This window comes from Solanum verrucosum, unplaced genomic scaffold (genome assembly GCF_900185275.1).
Source record: "Solanum verrucosum unplaced genomic scaffold, falcon-dt-bn FXZP01000016.1, whole genome shotgun sequence".
Taxonomy (NCBI): Eukaryota; Viridiplantae; Streptophyta; class Magnoliopsida; order Solanales; family Solanaceae; genus Solanum; species Solanum verrucosum.
Genome location: NW_026020243.1, coordinates 1 through 6,821, shown reverse-complemented (window position 1 = coordinate 6,821; position 6,821 = coordinate 1). Strand labels below are relative to the sequence as shown.

The 6,821-nt window shown below is 36.1% G+C and overlaps 1 pseudogene; it reads right to left on the bottom strand.

Annotated features, from left to right (window-relative positions):
* Window positions 1–264: 264 nt before the first annotated feature.
* On the bottom strand, window positions 265–6,545 carry LOC125832899 (putative disease resistance RPP13-like protein 1; annotated as a pseudogene).
* Window positions 6,546–6,821: the final 276 nt, after the last annotated feature.

Below are 6,821 nucleotides of genomic sequence, written 5' to 3'. Positions count from 1 at the left end.
TCTAGTTCATTAAGATTTCATCTACAGTGTTCCCATCACCTTCTTTTTTTTTCTAGCTAAAACCAAACTCATCCCGATCTGAAGATGATTCCTCAGCTTCACATTGGCAATAGACACTTTGCACTGCTCAAAGATTAAACAAGAGAAAAGAATTACTAACAAGCAAGCAAAGGGAAGTAAACAAAATAATTTAAAAGAAAGAATGAACTTACATTTATCTGAGCACCATTTCCTTTAATCATTACTGGAATTCTCCATTACTAATTATGGTGGAAATTTGAGCAATTTTGGCCAGTATTCTCCCTTGTCGAATTGTAGGAGTGGTTTGAGCAATGGGCATTTGTAAATAGATAGTTTAGAGATGGAAGGGGGCATCCTGTTTAGTGGAAGAGATCGGAGATTAGGACAATTCAAAATGTACAGCTGAGAGAGAGAGGAGGGCATCCGCGATTCAGGAAGAGATTGGAGATTAGGACAATCCCAAATGTGCAGCACAGAGAGGGAGGAGGGCATCCCAGATTTGGGAAGAGATTGGAGATTAGGGCAATTCCAGATCTGTAGATGTCGAAGCCAGGTGAGATGCTGAAGACCTTCGGTTGGTAGTGAATGGAGATGATGATGGCTAGTTAAATGTAGCTCACAAAGAGATGAGGGAAGCCCTTCTTCCAGCAGTGACTGAATTTGAGGTAAATTATAAGTACGTAGATATTTAAGAGAGGTGAGGCTTTTGAGAAGTTGGCTGCTTAATGTTTTCAGATTGGATATGGTAAGACTTTGAATAGAGCCAGGCAACTCCCAGTTTTCACCAGCAAGATCACTGCCGTCATGGCTGATCTCTAATTGTTCGAGACAGAGGAGTCTCTGTCATTGCCACTCCTTTCCGCCATTCACCAGTTTCTTGCACTTGTTGATCTGAAGGACTTGTAAATTGAAGGGCAATCCTCCTTCAGGAAAGGACTCTATTTCTGGACAACGCCATAGTTGCAGTTCCTTAAGAGATGGAAGGAGTTCCTGCATATGCTCTGGCAACGACTTCAACATCTTGCAGTACTTTTATGTTTGTATGTGGTTGTAGCTCATCAAGTATGTCTCTTTCAGTTTGTGAATTGTCAGCAAAACTTCCGCTCCACTCCAAAGATAACCTTTCAACATGTTTCTTTTCCCTCATATTTGCCTTCATAGATTCCCTTCTATCAACCACATTTTTCAACTCTAGAATTGATAGAGATCCATACAAGTTATGTAGTTCACCCAAATCTTTCATTCTCGAACCACTGCGACCACTTAGAAGAAACTTGGCTCCCACTACTACATTGGCATTACTTTGTGCTATCAACCTTCTAGAGCAAATTATCAATTCTAACCTACACTCGGTTTCTTTTACAATGACTCAGAGCAAGTTTAAATATTACATAAGTTGCAACATATCACCTATTTGTCATCTAAAATTAGAATGAAAATTCTTCGCTCCACACAGTGGCAATAGATGAAGAAAAATAAGAAGAATTAACAAACAAGGAAAAGGAATGTAAACAGAAAAATGGAGATAGGAAACAAACTTTGTGTCTTGTATACCTCTGAATTCTATTAGAGCTATGCATTTATGAGTGAGCATGTGCATTACTCTAAACCTCCATTCTCCTTAGTCCTTGATCAACTAACTCACTGAAAAACGGAAAGAACAAACATATATGAAGTGCTATAATAATTTCAATTCCAACATATACCAGCTTTCGTTATATCACCTTTTTTGCTGTCATCTAAAATTAAATTCATCCCGATCCAAAGATGATTCCTCCGCTTCACAGTGGCAATAGGCGCTTTGTGCTGCTCAAGGATTTAACAAAGGAAAAGAATTAACAAGCAAGAAAAGGGAAGTAAACAAAAAAAATAAAGAATTTTAACTTACAATTTATCAGAGCACCAATTTTTTTAATCATTACTGGTATTCCCCATCAATATATATGGTGGGAATATGAGCAATTTTTGGCCAGTAATCCCCCTTGTTAAATTCTAGGAGTGGTTTGAGCAATGGACATTTGCAAATATTTAGATTAGATATGGAAGGGGGCATCCACGATTCGGGAAGAGATTGGAGATTAGAGCAATTCCCAATGCACAGCTCAGAGAGGGAGGAGGGCAACCCCGATTTGGGAAGAGATTGGAGACTAGGGCAATCCCAAATCTCTAGACACCGAAGCCACATGAGACGCTGAAGTCCTTCGGTCGGTAGTGAATGAAGATCATGATTGCTAAATAATTTTAGCTCAGAAAGAGAGGAAGGAAGCCCTTCTTCCAGCAGTGACTGAATTTGAGGTAACTCGCTAGCATATAGGTATTCAAGAGAGGTGAGGCTTTTGAGAAGTTGGCTGCTTAATGTTTTCAGATTGGATATGCTAAGCCTTCGAATAGAGCAAGGCAACTCCCATTTTTCACCAGCAAGAACCTCTTCATCGCTACCATCATGGTGGATAGTTAAATCTCTGAGACAGGGGAGTCTCTGTAAATGCCACAGCTTCCACTCCGGCATCTTTGCGAATTCAAGCTTCTCAAGAGAGTTAAATGGCTTTGTGGAGGATGAACTACCATAGAACTCTTCAGTCACCTCTGTTATTTGATGCATCCCTCTAATGGTAAGGAATTTTAAACAAGGAAGCTGTCCTAGTGCTGGCAAGGAATCACAGTCCTTGCAGTAGCTAAGAGACACTTCTATTAGCTTATGAAATGAATGATCAGCTAGCCAATTTGGAATTTTTGTCCCTCTATATCCGGCGATTTCGATTTCTTTTATGTTTGCGTTTGGTTGTAGCTCATCAAGTATGTCTCTTTCAGTTTGTGAATTGTCAGCAAAACTTCTGCTCCACTTCCAAGATAACCTTTCAACATGTTCCTTTTTCCTCATGTTTGCCTTCAGAGATTCCCTTCTATCTACCACATGTTCCTCAAGTTTTTTACCTTCTCATCGTTGTAAACAGCTTTAGCAAGTGTTGTCTTCCCCACGCCCCCCATTCCAACAACAGGAACTACAGTCAGATTCTTTCCATCCTCAGACAACGAACGGTCAATCAGTCCCTCTATTTCGTTCTGCCTACCTAAGATATCAGATTCATCAAGAACAGAAGTTGAAGATTCCCTTGTTTCTTGTTTACCCGAATCAAGATACTTTGTTAGATCAAGGCGACCAATTTGCTTTTCCAACTCCTCCAATGTTTCAATGGTGTCTTCCAACTTCTCCTTTATGTTAATAAAAAAATCATCACTCAAGCACAGGTTGCAGTCACTTACCTGTTGATTGCTTGTTTCTCCAAGATTTTGATTCTGACCTTCCACCTTTAGTCTCAAAACCTCATAATTGACTTCTTCTATTAAGTTTTCAGCGCCGTCCACAGAAGATGATGTATATTATAGCTTAATGTTCAGTGATAGAGTTACCACATTAGCAGTTCTAGCATGTTATATGCATGTGTTTTTGCATGCATTACTCTATCCACAATTAAGCTTTATTTTACCCATTAATTGCTAGAGTGATAAACACAAGTATGGTATATGAAAGGTTTTTTAGCCGAGAAATTATCAATGTCTACTTATATTTTAACTCAGTACGATTATTAAGTAAATATTGAACAAAAGAAATATGTTTGAACTTATATACATCAGTTCTCTCCAACCATGTGCTCTATTGTGTTATTGAAGGGGAAAAGACTACAATTGGGGTCACATAAGACTCAGCACAAGTTGTGCCAAAAGTAAATGAAACTGTTCAATTCTTTTATATTTTTTAACCCCTCCCTAGCTCTTTTGCTTTTTCAGTGACTCAAACTCATAACCTTAAGATTTGAAGTAAAAAGTATTTATCATCCGAGCAACTTCTTCTTGTAGAAGTTACCAGCATCTTATGGATTTGAATGACCTTTCAAAGCAACCTCCTTATATATAAAGGCCAAAATGACATTAATCCCTAAAGCAACATTAATATCAAAGTTACATATTATAGATTGATACGAATAAAAAAGAGAGTTTAGAATGTTGTGTGGTTATATATATATACTTTTTTTTATGAAGTTCTTTTTATATATACAATATATGATATAACAATAGTGTTTAGATTAGTTTGTACACAATTTCATTAATTCGTTAAGATATCATGTTCAAGTCAAATTTTGGAGTAATAATTATCCATGACGGCAGTAATGAAGGTGAATGATGTCTACGTATATTCATAACTAGGTAATGAGCCCGCGCCTCGTGAGGGGTGTAAACCGTATATATGTGTTATTGTTGTAATTTGATATATAAGATATTATATATTTATGCAAGATTGAATATACTAAATTTATGTGACATTTTTTCTTGTTTTGAAGTTCAAACCATTCATTTTAAGATTTCATTTAAGAATTCATGGTCTAAATAATTTATTTAACTTTTGAAATTCAAATTGTGACTCATAAATTAAGAATGAAAGAAGTATAATTTGAGAGAAATGTAAGAAAATATAAATAACATTTGTCCTTAAATTTCTTCAGATAAACTTGATTTCTGTTTCTCTCAATAGATCTAGTTAGATTTGGGGCTTAATTTTCGTCTGAAGTAACTTCACAACTCGGAAATTCAATCTTAACAATTTCATCTTTATATGATTGATGCAACAAATTAAATAATATGATTGACAGAAAATTCATGAACAATTATATTTAAGAAATCAAAAACATAAGTAATGATCATTACAAATTTATTTATATATGTGGAGTGAGAAGATTTCATGTTGAAGTTCAATCTTGAACTGAGATTAGGTAACCATTGCATAAAAGTACACACACAAAATGTAGCTACGTAACAAACATGTATCCCCATCATTTCGAAACTCCTTGTCAATGAAAGCAATGGATTTTCCTTCTAGATCGAGCTCATACACCGAACTTACCTAGTAGCGGGTTATCTTTCCTGTGTGGTCCGAGACACATTATTTGTGATCTTATCATTACTGGTCTAAAGTGTGATTAGTTACATGAGAAAATCTTGATGTGAAATGTCGCGTATAGAACTATCCGACATTAAACTTTTCATGGCCATCTAACAACTGACTAATAATGTGTTGCATGAAATGCTATGCCATAAATTATTGAGTTAGTTTGATACTTCTACATATGATATCCTACAAAGTATTAACATAAATATGGTGCATCAAAAGGTAAATTACAGAGCATTGAATAATCCGTAGATAATTTAACACACTGTCAAAGTAGATTAAAATTGAGGAGCAACATATATAGAATATGCTAATCAGACGATGATCAAACTTGTATCTCCTAATAATTCTAACATAAAAGTATTTACACGGATAAAAATAACTGTATCAGTCAAATTCAAAGCATATCAAATCTATCTGTTTTTTAACAATGTCAAATTACCTTGCCTGAGCGTCCCAAATCTGTGCACTTGATAGTCTTATGAACGATTTCTAAGGTCCTCGTCTGGAATTCAACACCTCTATAATCTCTCTAAGCTCGTTCAGCCAGTAGCTACAACTAAAATCCGATCGACCAAATGGGTTCGTGAGGAAGAAAAAAAAGTTTATGCCACTCTTAGAAGAAGAGGGTTGTCTGGAGAAGTCAACAAACTCACTAATAAATTAACAAATCAAGCAATCTAAAATCAATTTTCATTCCAAGATGCAAGTAAACAAATCCAAATTTTCATATTGAAGAACGTTTTTCCCAACTTCCATGTCCACATAAATACTACATTGTCTCTTTCTTAAAGTCAACTCCCTTGATGCGATAATATATACTAATATGTTTTCAATAGCACATCTCTTTCACACTTAATTCCTACAAAGTTAAAGAACTAAATCTTTAGAACCTAACTGTCAATTGCTAGTAGATTTATCTATAAATGACAGCAAAACTTCTGCTCCACATCAAAGACAACCTTTCAACATGTTCCTTTTTCCTCATGTTTGCCTTCAGAGATTCCCTTCTATCTACCACATGTTGCAACCCTAGAATTGATAGAGATCCATACAAGTTATGTAGTTCCCCCAAATCTTCCATTCTCGAACCACCGTTACCACCTAGAAGAAACTTGGCTCCCACTAGCAGATGGAGACTTTTCAACTTGCTCAGATGTAGATCGAGGTGTCTTCAATTTGGCTTTGCTAATGTCAAGGTGACGCAGTTGATCAATTTTTCCATATGCAGAGGTAGCTCCTTAAGATAAAAACAACGTGACAACAGAAGTGTCTCTAAGTCGTTGTACAGTACACAAATTGAATCTGGCAACTTTTTTATATTTGTCCAAGAAAGGTCCAAAAATTTTAGGTGCTTTAATTTGATAAACAAGTCACTTGGCAACTCATCATTCTCATAATGAGACAGTGATAGTGCCCTTATGGATATTAGTCTTGGAAATATGTCATGCAGCATCCTCTTGTTAAGATGGCATGGACGCCGCTGGATATTGATGGAAAGCAATGTCCTCAATTGCTCTAATTTGTTGAGGGTTTTCAGTTTACCGAAATTACCATCACCCATTGAATACGACAAATGTCGAGTTTATCAAATTATGAAAAAAAGTACCTGAATAAACATTAACACAAATCTTTGAAGATTTGGCTCAATTTATATTACAATTCAGTTTCCTTTCACCGAGAACATTTTGAGTTTTGATCTTTAATTGTCATGTCCATAGGGCCTCCCACACTGATCCAAAGTTATCATCGTCTAAGAAGCTCATAGGGATATTATGAGTGAAATTGTCCCTTTACGCATCAGGCCGAAAGGAGGATATTAATGAGAATAATTCACATCGGACTAGGACGAAAA